The sequence below is a fragment of the Engystomops pustulosus genome, chromosome 2 (genome assembly GCF_040894005.1).
Source record: "Engystomops pustulosus chromosome 2, aEngPut4.maternal, whole genome shotgun sequence".
NCBI lineage: Eukaryota > Metazoa > Chordata > Amphibia > Anura > Leptodactylidae > Engystomops > Engystomops pustulosus.
Window position 1 is genome coordinate 208875024 of NC_092412.1, and position 16214 is coordinate 208891237.

Consider the following 16214-nt stretch of genomic DNA (forward strand, 5'->3'; position numbering starts at 1 on the left):
TCCTCAGCAGACGCAATTATTATATGTATATATTATGTATTCTGTTCCACATAAAGGATTTTATATTGTTTTTTTGCCACAATCGCATTCCCTGCAACTAGCATGGTGGGTGGTCACGTGGGGATATTGGAGTCAGCGTCAGCGCACAAGCCAGGTGCTGTATAGAAGTATCAGATCCTGAGTAGCAGCTCCTCGGGGCTGCAGGTGAAGCTTTGCCACTATGCACGGCTCCCAGCACTGATAATGATGTCACTACATCACCAGAACTGGACATATTACTGCAGCCAATGACAACCGCTGCTGGATGGACCAGAAAGGTGAGTACTTTATTTTTTGTTTTAAATGCTAAGTGAGGGGACAAAATGGGACACAAAAGGACAGGGCACTATACATATATATATAATATAATATATAATATAAAAGGGGGCATAAGGTGAGGGGGCACTAAATATGGGGGCAATATGGAGGGGAAATTGTTAAAAGTGGAACTATATAATGGAAGGGGCAAAGGAAGATGGGGCACCAAATATGGGGGAATAAGAAGAGGGGCACTACATATGAAAGCATAAGGAGAGGGTACATTGCATTATAAAAGGGGGCATAAGGAGAGGGGACACTATATATGGGGGCATAATGGGAGGTGTATAAAGAGAGGGGTCATTATAAAAGGGGGAATTATAAAAGGGGGCATAATAAGAAGGGGTATTATGAAGGGGAGCATAATGAGAGGGGGACATTAGGTATTGGGTAGAACTAAGTATATTAGTCCGACCCTCTAAAACCATTCCACTTTGTCATGTGGCCCCATGGGAAAAGTAATTGCCCACTCTTGCTGGAGAGCAAGATGACCTGAGCAGATTGTACAAAGTCTCCTCTGTGCAGGCAGCAGGCTGTAGAGGAGGAGGAGCTGAGCAGATTGTACAAAGTCTCCTCTGTGCAGGCAGCAGGCTATAGAAAAGGAGGAGCTGAGCAGATTGTACAGAGTCTCCTCTGTGCAGGCAGCAGGCTATAGAGGAGGAGGAGCTGAGCAGATTGTATGTAGTCTCCTCTGTGCAGGCAGCAGGCTATAGAGGAGGAGGAGCTGAGCAGATTGTACATAGTCTCTTCTGTGCAGGAAGCAGGCTGTAGGGGAGGAGGAGCTGAGCAGATTGTACATAGTCTCCTCTGTGCAGGAATCAGGCTATAGAGGAGGAGGAGCTGAGCAGATTGTACATAGTCTCCTCTTTGCAGGAATCAGGCTATAGAGGAGGAGGAACTGAGCAGATTGTACATAGTCTCCTCTGTGCAGGAATCAGGCTATAGAGGAGGAGGAGCTGAGCAGATTGTACATAGTCTCCTCTGTGCAGGAATCAGGCTATAGAGGAGGAGGAGCTGAGCAGATTGTACATAGTCTCCTATTTGCAGGAATCAGGCTATAGAGGAGGAGGAGCTGAGCAGATTGTACAGAGTCTCCTCTATGCAGGCAGCAGGCTATAGAGGAGGAGGAACTGAGCAGATTGTATATAGCCTCCTCTGTGCAGGAATCAGGCTATAGAGGAGGAGGAGCTGAGCAGATTGTACATAGTCTCCTCTGTGCAGGCAGCAGGCTATAGAGAAGGAGGAGCTGAGCAGATTGTATGTAGTCTCCTCTGTGCAGGAATCAGGCTATAGAGGAGGAGGAGCTGAGCAGATTGTACATAGTCTCCTCTGTGCAGGCAGCAGGCCATAGAGGAGGAGGAACTGAGCAGATTGTTCATAGTGTATGATGTGTATGATCTGCAGATGGCATATTAAAGAGAAGGGGTTGCTCAGCAGATTCTACATGCAGTTGCAGACTGGGTCGGCTCCAGGTTTCACTAGGCCCCAAGGTGACAGAGCCTCAGTGGGCCCCTTTGCAGTGAACTCACATGGTGGTATTATAAATTCTGAGATATTTATGTGCACATAGCCTAAGGAAGAATGAGAGGATCAGTTCTTGACAGTATACTTCCAGGCCTGTGAAAAACGTAGTGACCTAAAGAAAACCTTGGTTAAAGCATGAAACAAATAATTTAATGAGAACATTTATACATTCTCCCATTTTATTATTTTAGCGGTTGAAAGTACTAATACAGATACAATAATGCAGTTATAAGTGTGTCTATCATGATCAGCTTATTATCAAGTTGCAGAGTGCCACCCTTTGGAGTAAACCATACTTTAGCGCACTGCAGGTGGCGCTCACGTTTATTAGGGACTCAATATGATATGAACTGCTCCTTGAAAAGGTAGGAATTCCCCCTGGAAAGAGTTAAGCTGACTCTTCAGAGTACCTGGATACTATTATCTACAATAAATGTTTTCTATATTAACAAACTAGCTGCTCCTATATGATACATATTCAAGTGGATTCTCCATAATACGGGCAATTAGATGCAACAACTTCTCGTACAATACTCATTTTTCTTTTTGATTGAAGTACGAACACTCTGGCTGTGTAACAACCTCCCCACGATTCTCGCAAAGTAAATACAAGCGAAACTTCCATTATTCTGTAAAGAAAATGATCTTTGATCTCAATCATTGGAATAATATTCTTTTTCAAGAGTCAGAAGCAAATCGATCTTTCACAGTTTCAATTTTGCCACAGGAAAAAGTGATAAAATGTAGCGTGCTTTCAAGTTACAAATGCAATTGGGACCACATAAGAATTGTACATTTAACCATCATATAGATACTTATCTCAAGATGACTATCTCAATGCCCTTCAGGGTAATAACTGTAACAGCTGTGAATGTGATAGAGAGCTTAAATGTTATGACTCATTTGTGTCTACCAACTCAAAAACTCTCTTAAGAAGAAATATATTGAATAACACAAGGGTCTCTCTTGCAAGCTGCAAATGACGAGCTATTAGCATAAAATGTCACCTATTACAGCTGCTCGTTTCAGAAAGCATCTAAGTCACAAATGTAGCCAAGCTTTCAGAAGAATTAAATGATCATCAGAGAAGTAAAAGAATTCATGTCTCAATGTACAAGTCTTTGACATCAAAATGTTTGTCCTTTTTATGAAGATTTGCCTCTGAGTATGAGTGTCTGTACGTGAGTATGGCTATCCCTACCAATATGGTCATAAATACCTATGTAAAAATACTCGCTCAACCCCCAGTGGTCTTGAGACATCTTCCTGTTCTTTAGCCACCCTCTTCACCACTACTGACAGAGCAAAGATAGAAGTACAACACCTTAAAGGAAATCTACCACCAGGATAAAGAATTGTAAACCAAGCACGGTGACATACTGGTAAGTTCCCCCTCTGGCAGGTTCAGCTTTTCTTTTAGCTTCTTAGGACCTTGTTTTTTACAATAAAAAGGTTTCACAAATTATGCAAATGAGCCTCTGGGGATCCAGGCTCTATAGATGTCAATGGAGCTTGGAGCCCCAAAGGCTCGTCTGCATAGTTTTTAAAACCTCTTTTTTAAAAAAAAACAAAGGCATATGAAGCTACAAGAAGAGCAGCTTCTGCTGGAGTAGGTACACACTAGTATGTCAGTGTGCTTGGTTTACATTCCTTGATCCTGGTGGTAGATTTCCTTTAAGCATAGGGTACCATAGTATACCCCGGAATTAAGTTCTAACTCTACCACAACACCTTCAGTAAAGTGTTCAGAATATTCTGCATTTAATGCTAATACTGTATGTTTTTTGGTTGCCACGTTGTGCTATATGTCAAGAATCATACTGAAAGTATTCAGAATGCTGACATAAAGCACACAGTAATGCCACAGTTCAGGGATAATACCCACAATAATGTTAGAGTACAATTATAACCTACTCATTGGAGTTGTAATGTAACTCTGACTGCATAAGTGTTACAGTAATGATACAAAAAGTGATGCCGCAGTAGTGTCATGTTGTCACAGCATTGGGTTAATACACACAGTGACGCCACAGAGAAAATACACAAACTAATGTTGCATTACTCTACTTGGTAGAGTTTCACTAAGGTTACATTGGCGTTTTGTGACTTTCTATTGTGCCAAATGAACATTAGCCGTTGTACACTCACTGTGACATAGACTCTCTTGCACCAAATTCATTATTTGCATAGACAAGTTTTCACAATAGGACTGAATTCATGAATTTTGAGACAACCTGAATCATGTTTTTTGAGACAACCCACATAGCATGAGACTGCCAGCAGATTTGTTAAGGGAAAAATCCACTTTAATGGCAGTAAATTTCCAAAACCAACATGAACTGTAAGGAGCCGGATTAATGATAAATTACAAGTTAAAAAAAGTTAAAAAATGTGTTTACTGAACTTACCCTATGACCAGTATGATGAAGGCTATAAGATGGAAGATATGGATTTTATCAGCTAGTGCCGGATAACTTCTTTCAACTTGTATATGCATGTCGTCTTCGGTCCAGGTTTGCTCCTGAGCACAGCTATAACAGATAGAAGTCTGGTGAGCCAACCCATTTTTTTCTTTCATGATAAATTACCCCCAGAGAGCTACGCAAAATTAATGTCACAGTATTGTTATAATACAGACATAATTCACACAGTAGTGTTCCACTACACGAATATCATACATAGTAATGTCACAGTACTTGAATTAAAGGGGTTTTCCCATCTGGGCATTTACATTGAATTAAATTCATTTGCCACATGTGAACATTTCTTCAATTGGATGTTATTGAAAAAATGTTCCTGTGTGAAGATAATTTCTCAGAAATGTAGCCACATTTACCCTTAGAAACGAGATGGATGGCTTCCTCGGATTTGACCACCTCACATTTTGGCAGCGGTGGCCAGACATATGCTATTGAGTCCTGACCACCTGGCTTCAGCAATAATTACCACAGGATGGCTGTGGTGTTATGCGGTAACCTCTGGACATTACATATACAAAAACTTTTTGTTTCTTTGTGAAATCCCTCCAGCAGAGGTGGCCGTATCCAAGGAAACAGTCTTGTTGCTAAGGGACTACATGACTACATTTATGAGAAATTATCTTCACACAATTGGATTTTAAAAATTGTAATACGAAACAGTATTAACAATAAAGCTTAATTTCAGACACCTGTGATAACTGTTTACTGGCTAAGGTACAGTAAATTACCAACATCCAGAGGGCTGTTTGTAACTAGGGGTCGTCTGTAAGTAGGGTGTTCTTAAGTAGGGGACCGCCTGCACATGCTTTTACTGCAGTGCAAATATAAAGAATCAGCCATGCCTAGATTTTCTTACTCCCAACATCTTGGTTGAACATTTACTCATCAACAAACTTGAAAGAAAGTATGGCACCCAATAGCCTCAGATAAAATCAGCCTACAATAGTAGCAGGGTAACGGACCAAAGGAGGACATCAACTTCAGGGCCCGGCTCCATGTTTCATTAGGCCCCTGGGTGACAGAGCATCCATGGGCCCTTTTGCAGTGAGCTCACATGGCGGCATAAAAAATTTTGAATCTAAGAGTGTTTCCTTTTCCCCAAAATATTCCCTAGTTTATCAAACAGCTCATGGTTATTTTATATAAAGCCCCCCTCAACCCCTATGGATTCATAAAATGAAGCCCCCTTACCCCATGGATTTCTTATGTACAATCTTATCGTCACAGGTGCTCCCACGATCACTGTCTCAGATTGCAGGCGCACTCGTGTTCCTCCGTGTACCTACCCACTTTCCAGCCACAGCTCCGTACGCACCTGTCCCGACTCATGCTCCCCAGCAGACTGCCGTGCCCGCGCGTCCCCACCTCCTAGGGCGTGAGCACGCCGTCTGTCGGAAAGGGTCAGGGCACCGCTGATTGGCGCGCTGGCTGAACACCTCCACCTTATAAACCGGCACCTCCCTTCCTTCCACATCAGATCTTTGAGTGCTATTGCCAGAGAGAAAGCTTCCCAGTGCCTGCATTCCTGGGTACCGTGTTCCTGTGTGTTCCCGTGCTCCTGTTTGTTCCTGCGTTCCTGTTCCCGTGTTCCTGCGTTCGTGCTCCTGTGTGTTCCTGTCAGTTCCTGTGTTCCTGTTCCCATCTTCCTGGACCTCCCGTTGCTGACCCTGGTTTGGACTTGACCTTGCATCTCTGCCACCTGCCCTGACCCTGATCCTGAACCTGACCACAAGACTTCTGCTAAGGTACCTCGACCAAGGCTGCCACCGCGGGCTAGTCCCACCTGTGGAACGACCTGGTGGTACCCCGCTGCAGCAAGACCATCCCGCTTTGCGGTGGGCTCTGGTGAAGACAAGGCCACTTAAATTCCGGTCCCAGGTGTCACAGTACCACCTCCTGTGGTGGTCCAGAGGATCCACTGATCCCGAATGCTGACACTTATGTTGGCTCCCCCAGTAACTAGGGGCCCAGCACTTGCCCAGGTATGCCTAGTGCTGGCGCCGACCACCATGATACTGTTTTGCACTGTATTCTCTTAGTCTCCCAGATGAAGCTGTGCAAAACACTTGTTGAAGTGATGTCCCCCTGTTAGGCTATATTCGCACTACAGTATGGGGGACGTATATACAGCCGACGTATATGAGGCCGATATACTTCCCCCATACACTTCTATGGGTTCACGGCGCCCTGCGGGAGCGGTACGGTGCCGCACACGTGCGGCACCGTACCGCTCTGTAACCCAGGAAAAGATAGGACATGTCTATGGTGCGGCGGGCTCACGGCAGTGTGCATGTAGCCTTAGTCTGTATATTTTACTCAGCTACTATTATGTGCTGATGTTACTAGAGGCTATTGGGTACCATACTTTTCTGTGGTGCTTTTTATGTATAGTAGTTAATATATATTTTCTAGAATGTGTATACATGTCTGTGTTATTTTATTCACTGTGACCCTTTTGCTGAAAAATAATATCAGCGGGTTCAACTATTGGCCTACTACTACTGAAGGCTCCATTGAGCACTGATTGGACAATAATCCAGATGGTGAACTTTTTTTTTTTACTATAAACTGGTCACTACCAGGTGCTCTGCTCAAGATTGCAAACCGAATTAAAAAGAATTATAATAAGAGTTGTTTAAGATCCAAGAGAGATACAGAAAAACCTGGAATCCGCAGCCAAAATTGTTTCAAAGAAAATAAAAAGTAATGCACTCAACTTCCGTTGCCTGTATATAAGACTCCATTGCTGAACAAAAAGCTGTTCAAGAGTATTTAGAGTTTGCTCTACAACATTTGCATAAGCCTGCAAATTACTGGAAGAATATAGTCTGGCCAGATGAAACCAAATTTATATGGTGCATTTCACCATCAAAGCACAAGTGATATCTGGAGGTGGGAATAGCATGGCGTGGGGCTGTATTTCAGCATAAGGCACTGGGATATGTGCAAATATGTTTTCCAATATGGGACAAGGCAAACAATGACTCTTTTCGCTACCATGAAAGGCAGCCACCTTACCATCAAGCATGACTTTCAGGAAGCCAATTCAGTATATCTATTCCAGAAGAAACCGATTCCCAACTTTAGACAGCACAGTTTTGACATGGTTGCGTCTCATCAGTACAGCATAGGGAACTGGTTTGGCTGAGTGAGAGGCTATTGACTAGGGTCAGGAAGTCAAATTTCCCCCTTAATGAGACTTTGCCAATTAAGGTCAACTTGTAGCCATGTGTGTTCTGTGCCCTGCCCCAGTGTATATAGCTTGCCAGACCCTGCCCCAGTGTATATAGCCTGCCAGACCCTGCCCCAGTGTATATAGCCTGCCGCCGCTGCCAGACAGATCGCACAGAAGATATACAGGGGTCACCGGAAAGGTGAGTTTAGATATATTTATTTTTTTGACTCGAGTATAAGCCGAGTTTGGGTTTTTCAGCACATTTTTTGTGCTGAAAAGCTAGGCTTATACTCGAGTATATAAGGTATATATTACAAGTATTGTTGCTACACTACCATCTGCTGGCCAGAATTTAGATGCACTCCCTTAGATGAGCTCTGTTATAACCTGGAAGAGTGATGGGAATCAGTTACCTCCCTCATGCTAGGTTTTCAATCCTTCAAAGTTACAAGATGAAAGCCCTAAGAAAAGATTGATGTCAAGGAAGTTATATGCTCATGAAACTGGAACTTGCTAAAAGAGACCATAGTTTGTCTAGACTGTGCTATTTGGATACCATCCACGGGGTGAACCCTTACGATTTACAAGGGTCATACAGTAGGTGTTCTCCTTAAGGAGACAATGCCAATTAAGGCCACCTTAAAGGCGTGTGGAGACTTAAAGCCATAGATGCTCCACTAGGGAATTCTGGGAAGAATGCAAATAAGTTTTCCAAGGTGGTAAATGGAAACAATACCTGCTTTTGCTACCTAGAAAGGCAGCCCCCTTAACATCAAGTATGACCTACAAGAAGTCTAAAAGCATGATGTGGGATTAAGCCAAACCAGTATATCTATTCCATAAGGAACAGACTTCCAACTGTAGACAGCACTGTTTCGACCTGGTTGGGTCTAGGGGTATGTTTCAGATGTTCCTCTTCATTGGAGCATATGTGAGGAGTGTCACAGTGACAGACATGCCACAGCTATGCACCTAACCCAGTCACCAGATGTTTTCTACTCATGCTTCGAGGTATGGAGGGAGAGATACAACTGTTGTGCCAAAATATGTCTAATCAATTTTTACCTAGAGGGACAGTCAGAAAAGGCTGTACAAATGTATACAATCATTGACAACCAAAGTCCTAGCAGAACCTAAGTTCTAAGTTCGTGAAACCTTATACCTTAAATACTTGCTAAGGCATCAAAGCAACTTGCGGCTAAAGAGCACAGGAATTCAGCACTACTCCTATCAATGGGGATACAGAGATACCCCTACCTACACTGATTGATCGATTGTGACCAAATAGCCGTTCACAGGGATGAGATCCCTACCTCAGTAGCTGCATTTCACCCCACCTAAGGCACCTGGCCAGTCCCACCTTTGGATATGGACCCCCAGATTCTACTCCTGTTTGGCAGAGACAATTTAAAGGTACACAAGGTGTGTCCACACAAGGTGCTCTGTATGTGTAATGAACTGACAACAACCCAAACCACTCATATCATAATCTGTTACTACCTGCAGCTACCTATCTCCTGTCATGGGGTCTTTTGAGGAGTCTCCAGGCTTTCCTTGGGACTCCAAAAACTCCACATACACCCCCACATACAACAGAGCCTGGTAGACCAAATAATAATAAATTAAACACTATAATAATAAATTATACAATAATATTAACAGCTGACAGAGCATAAAAATTTGAATCTCTGCTAGCCTTGTAAAATAGAGAAAGCCGTGGGGGCAACATAGTCTATAATCTGGCACCATGTATCATGGAATATGATGTCACACAGATGCATGGCATGTTATTTCACAGTGTTATCAAAGCTGTGTGATACTAACGAGCCATACACCTGTGTGACATCACATGACCATTTTTGAACATTGATGTTAGCTCCAGCATTAGATAGGACTTATTAATAGCAATCAATGCCTCTGCCAGCTCCTATTGTGACCCTTTTATAGTGTGGCCCCCTGCCATCTCCCCCTCATATTGTGGCCTCTCATCTCCACCTCATATTGTGTCACTTCTGATCTCTACCTCATATTGTGGCCCTCCTCATCATTCCCTCATATAGTGGCTGCTCTCATCTCCATCTAATATTGTGGCCACTCATCTCCCCCTCATATTATGACCGCTCTTTGCCTCCTCATATTGTGGCCCCTTTTTATATCACCCTCATATTGTGGCACCTCTCATCTCTACCTCGTATTATGGCCCCCCTCATCATTCCTTCATATAGGGGCACCTCCCATCTCCTCATATTGTGGCCTCTCATCTCCCTCTCATATTGTGACCTCTCATCTCCCCTCACATTGTGGTCTCTTTCATCTCCTACTCATATTGCGGCCGCTTATCTCAGCCTCATATTGTGGCCCTTCTCATACCCCCGATATTGTGTCCCCCTCTCATACCACCCATATTTTGGCCCCCTTTCATATTCCCCATATTGTGGGCCCCCTCTCATACCCCCCTATTGTGGGTTCCCCTCTCATACACCCCATATTTATTTAAAAAATAAACATCACATACACACTTCCCCGATCCCCAGAAGCTCTCATCTTCCTCCGTGCTCATTAGCATAATTGTAAAAGATGATTTTCGAGGGAAGGAGGCCAAGGATAACAAATATATGAATATTATCACAGTCATGGCGCCTGGATCTATGAGAAAGTGCCCCTGGTTTACTTGATTTTGATGGTAGATTTTCTTCAAATGTCTATTTTAGGGAAACTAAAATAGGGCAAAAAATACTAATATGTAAAAAAAAACTTTGTATTTCAACGCAAAAATCTTTGGCATCATTGGAGCTAGTAAAAGAACAAGGGTAAAAAAACAGACACATTGATGTCACAGTGCTTGGTATGTGGACCTACAGCCAGGAAGGTCTCCAGCAGGTTGTGTGTGCAATAAATATGGAGGGAGAGGCTGATGTATTGGTTCTCCCTGGGGCAACCCTTGAGTGTCTGTAATATGAGTGGTAGACAGCCGTATCTAGGGATCAGACGGAGGCAACGTTGTGCAAATCAACTTTATTGAAGAACAGGTAGCAGGCAACAGGCCTAAACAGTCAAACAGAATATTCGGATTCTGGTACTGGAGTGGTATTGAGGAGTGGTCCTCAGGAATAAAGTACCAGCCTGGTAGTAGATGAAGGCTGGGATAATTGAGATGGAGCTGTGTCCAAACAGTGGAAGCTGCAGCTCTGGTTAGAGCTCAGATCCTGGGATTGGTTTCTGTGGCAGCACTAAAGGTATGCTGTGCCCTGTCTCTCTCTTCACTCAGATCATGTGGTCTGGACTGCTGACAGGCAAAGAAGACCTGAGACCAAGACTAAGGCCAAGACCAAGAGGTCTGGACTAAGACTCTGCAGACTGAACCATGAGCTCCCACTGCACAGGGGTTTTATACTCCCCCTGGTCAGGTGGTAGCACCTCTCCAATCACATTCCAGTTTACAATACAGCCACATTATTGGATAACATCTTACACCCATTTAACTGTTGCCTTTCCAGGCAGAGGCTACAGCTGCAGATTACCTGAGATCTCCCTGCATTATCCCTTGGGTGAGTTGTGCAGGCTCACCAGATGGATTCTAACAGGTAAAGGGCCTTAATTGCAACAACCCCCTTGCCTATACATTGGCAGGGGTGTTGCAAAACTACAGCAAGAGGGGATTTTAAAAAGCCATCCATTCGGGCAGATTTATCAAGCTGTCTGAAAGTGAGAATATTTCTAATTGCCTATGGCTCCCCTTTAAAATATTCATGAGCACTGGTAAAATGAAAGCTGAGCTGTGATTGGTTGCCATGGGCAACTAGAAATATTCTGTCTTTCAGACAGCCTGATAAATCTGCCCCATTGTGTCTGGTCCTGAAGATGAAAATTTCCTACCTGCAAAGAATGGAAAGGTCTATAATTTTTGTTGTAGGTCACTTCAATATTTGATTTTGTAGGTTTTCCCACCTACAAAGAATTGTAGGTCACTTCAACTGTGAGAGACAGAAAAAAAATCTATAAAATCACATTGTATGATTTTTAAACAATTAATTTGAATTTTATTGCATGAAATAAGTATTTGATGCCCTCCAAATGAGAAATTAATTCTGTCTCAGCTCATCCTACTCTGCACCCACTACCTGTATTAAATGTATCTTTTGAACCTATTTCCTGTATGAAAGATACCTGTCCATACACTCAATCACACTCCAACCTCGAAATTATGGGCTAGACCAAAAAGCTGTCTTATTTCCCCCACTCTACATAGGTGTCACGGGGTCATGGGTGCTCCAGCGACTGTTATCGCGGGTCGCAGGCTCACCTGTGCCCCTCTGTGTTTGCAGGCATGGCGCTCACCTCTCCCCGCTCCTGATTCCCATCTGCGGTCCAGGTCGGGAAATTTAAAGGGCCAGAACACCTTTAATTTGCTGCTGGCCATTTCCCAGGATCTGTTGGATCTTCGTGCCTTGTTCCTTAGAGAAAGCCTTTTGTCTGATGCCCTGCACTATTATTGTGATTTTCCGTTGTGACCCCGGTTCTGTTTCTGACTACACTCCTTCACTGCCTGCCTCGACCTGTTGCTTTGTCCCCAACTCTGATCACATGCTGCCTGTCCTGACCTCCTGCCTGTCCCAGACTATGAGATTGGCTGCCACCGTGGACAAGTCACGCTTGTGGAACGATCTAGTGGTACCACGCCGCAGCAAAACCATCGTGCTTTGCGGCAGGCTCTGGTGAAGACCGGGTGCCACTTCGGTCCCAGGTGTTGGCTTGTGTCATCATCCGCGGTGGTTCAGAGGATCCACTACCTCCGATCCTGACAATAGGTATTGGTAATGTCTTAGCAACTTCCTAACTAGTCTCCTATCCTGGCATGTTGTGTAAATTGTCATATTCTCTATGAAATAAGAATTCTGGATCCTCTTTTCTCATACAAGATGATCATTATGAAAATCTATATCATGCCATTCCTCCTTGAAATGTATTAACCCTTAAAGGACCCAGCCCTTCGTTCGTTTTTGTATTTCTGTTTTTCACTCCCCTCATTCCAAGAGCAATAACTTTTTTATTTTTCTGTTTACAGGGATGTACAGGCAGTCCCCAGGTTAAATACAAGATAGGTTGCATAGGTTTGTTTTTAAGTTGAATTTGTATGCAAGTCGAAACTGTATTTTTTTTTTTTTTTGCCCCGGTGACAATGGTGGTTTCAAAAAATTTTTGCTGTAATGGGACCAAGGATTATTAATAAAGCTTCATTACAGACACCTTACAGATGATCATTGCAGTCTGGGACTATAGTAAGGCATCCAGAGAGCTTCACAAGTGTCACAGTGCCCAGAGGGGTCCGTCTTTAACTACTGTAGGGGTTGTCTGTAAGTCGAGTGTCCTTAAGTAGGGCAACGCCTGTTTATAGGCTTGTTATCTGCAGGACAAATTTTTCGTGGTATCATATAATATTCCATACAATGTACTGGAAAGCTTGAAAAAAATTCCAAGTTCAGTGAAATTTTTTTTTTTTTTTTTTTTTTATAAAGCTTTATTTTTTAACACGTTATAAGTTACAAAAGGATAAAATCACAAAGAAAGCAATTTACATTTTCAATTTGAGTGTCCCTTACAGGACCATAATTCATCTGTGGGACATCTTTCTATTACATGCATAGTCTTATATAGTCCACATATAGTTTAGCCGTTTCGGCGTCATGTGTACTCGGTGTATTATGAAAATTTGAGAAATAACATGAGACATGTTCTTGATCGTTTTTCTCATCATCTGTAGAGAGTCTACCCATTCCTCCGCTGTCAGGTCAGGTACGTCATTCTGCCATTTGACTAAGCATTCTATTGCGGGAGGTGCATGCTTCTTTTGCATCATTATCTTGTAGACCCTAGACATTAGACCCTTCCGGGTTGTAGGATCCAACAGATCCTTTAGTGGGTGTTCTTCCTGCAGGAAGTCTTTGTCTGAGAGACAAACACTTAGGGCACTCTTAAGTTGAGCGTAGAAGAACCAATCCCCCACCCCTAGACCAAATTCCAAAGCCATTCCCTCAAAGGATTTTAAGCCCCTTTGATCTATCACCTGGTGCAAAAACCTAACCCCTTTTCCCCTCCAAAATCTCAAAGACTCCGTCGATACCGGAGTCCATTTTACAAATCCACACAGTGGTGTTACACTCAAATACCCATTTACTCCTTTTTTCCTTTTGATCTGATCCCAAACCCATTGTATTAGTGTAAAAATCGAGTGCTCATCCTGCTGTGAAAATTTCTTAAAGACACCAGTTTCCAACAAACTCCATATATCATAATCACATAAACACCCATACTTCTTTTTAAAAATATAATTCATCATTTCCTTATCACTATCAATAATATTTTGCCATTGTGCATAGTTCAGTGAAATTGACAAAAAAACTCAATTGCTGTGTTTTTGTTTGCACTCTGGTTTTGCGTCTTTTATTGCTTATTAGGGTTTTAGTGAATTTTAAACAATGTAAATCTTTTGTACAAAAAATAGTTTGCCATTTGTTCAAATTCTGAGGCCATCAACTCTTTCACACTTTGTGGTACAAACTTATGTAAGGTGTCATTTTCTGTTTTACGTTCTGGCGTCTTTATTTATATCAAGTTGGGACCTAAATTAATGTTTGATTTTTTATTCAAATATTCATGGATGGAAAAATGGCAAAAAAGTGGTGATTCGGACATTCACGTTCTATTGGTGGTGACGTGGTGATAATTAACATGTTTATGAATTTTACTGTTGATTTATTTTTATCTGTTTTCTAGGGAAAAAAAACTTTTGCTGTATTGCAGTATATAGACATTTTACTGCTGATCTGCAGGCTATTAGAGATCCATGGCAGGCTTACTAGTCTCTATGAGACTGTAGGCTGCCATGGCTACCCATCGCCACCCTCCGATGCCTTCACAGGGGGCACCGATCGTTCATCTAAGACGGCAGCGCCCACTGGCAGCTCTGTTAGGTGCAAGCACCGACCACAGCAGTAACAGATGGGTGTAAGCTGTGTTATACAGACCGTGAGCTCTCTCCATACACCTCAAGGGGTGAATATTATGACAAACATGACATTTACAGAGGAGTGCTAACAGTAAGTGTTCAATACAGGCAGTCCCCAGGTTACTAACAAGATAGGTTGTGTAGGTTGATTCTAATGTTGAATTTGTATATAAGTTGGAACTGGTACATAGTTTTTTATTCTTCATAATTTTAGGCTGTTTTGAGAACAAGTATTAACAATAAAGTTTCATTGCAGACACATTTAATAACACTTATGTTGTCCATTGCAAACTGGGGCTAAAGTTTAGTAAATTACCAGCATCCAGAAAGCTTAACCAGTGTCCCAGTAGACAGAGAGGTCCATTTTTAACTAGGAGTCGTCGTTGGAGACTGCCAGTATATTGACCAATTTCTAGGAGGAACCAAACAACACAGAGAGAAGCAATGTACTAAGCCCGAGAAATAACATGACTGCAAGAATAAATGTCACAATAATTAAGGAAATCATCCCAAAAATAAAACAACAGCTACAGATAGATGGAGAAAACGTATTCCGCTCATAGACTTTCAGATGCTTGCCGTCATCATTTGAAAGGCGAATCATAGAAAACCAGCCGTGCAGACCTTACAGGAGTCATCATATGGACCGCTTGAAATTATATATTTTGTGTGAGAAGAAAGAAATGGAATTACACAGAGACATTGATTATTATTATACAGTGCAGCATGTTCCTTTCTAGAGGGGGAAAGATTTTTCCATTCAAACATGAAATGCTGTTTTAAAGAGTCAAGCTTAAAGGTTATGTAATTATACCTATTTAATATGTGGGCAGGGGGCTTTCAGAATCTCCTCTGGGAACTCCTCGTCCCCAGCATGTACACTGCACGATGAAAGTACCTTTTCAGGCACTACAGCGCAATTCAGGCTGTCACACGGCAGGGAAAAAAAATCAGAATCAGGGTCTATTCTTTAATAGAAAGCAATACTGTAGTTTAAATTAGCAAGCAGCTGCTGAACTGCTATTTAAATCAGTGTTTGCACTGACATCCCCAAAAAACTGTTTTTTTTCTCCCCTTTTTAATTATACTGTCAGTGCGGCACGCTGCTCCTCAAAATCCTTCTGATTCAGTCCTTTTAATAGAAAGTGACAATTTAAACTGCCATGTTAGCGGCAGACGTGGTACTTAGAGTTACTACGCCACCGATGCCATGGCTGGCTGAAGACCAAGTTGTTAAGCAGAGAAAAAAAGTGCATGAGGGGGGTAAGAAGCAGTCAAATCACTGCTCAAGACTGAGGCACTTAATATAATGACCTTTATCATGATGAACTGATTAGCTGTTGATACAGAGGGAATATATCATTTCCAGCAAGCTACATTGCAACTTAACAATTAATGTCCATTTACCGTTAAGTGAAACCAAATAATTAAGCGGCAGTAACCCATTCAGTGCCAAGGAGTGAGGGGCACAAAACAAACAATCTAATTGCAATGACCTCTCCCCGGTCCACAGGGGCTTGAAAATGGTTAATGCCGTTAATTGCAGAGTTAATTCATATCTGGCGTCTCGATTCTGTAGCGCCGAAAAAGCAGGAAAAGTAAAATGTCAAGTACATAGTTCCAAAGATGGAAAGGTTGGCAACAGATCAGACCCGGGCACATAAGTGATGTA

At 42.5% G+C, this 16214-nt stretch overlaps 1 long non-coding RNA gene across 2 annotated transcripts in view; it reads right to left on the reverse strand.

Annotated features, from left to right (window-relative positions):
• Positions 1-2107: 2107 nt before the first annotated feature.
• LOC140119177 (uncharacterized) overlaps positions 2108-16214 on the reverse strand; it is a 60713-nt gene continuing 46606 nt past the window's right edge. Inside the window, exons 5-7 of one of the 2 annotated variants that reach the window (XR_011853344.1) lie at positions 11413-11510; positions 4290-4412; positions 2108-2510 (exon numbers count right to left, since the gene is read on the reverse strand). This is a non-coding gene — a long non-coding RNA (uncharacterized lncRNA). The remainder of the gene's footprint in view (positions 2511-4289; positions 4413-11412; positions 11511-16214) is intronic. The other variant, XR_011853343.1, reaches the window with a different exon arrangement.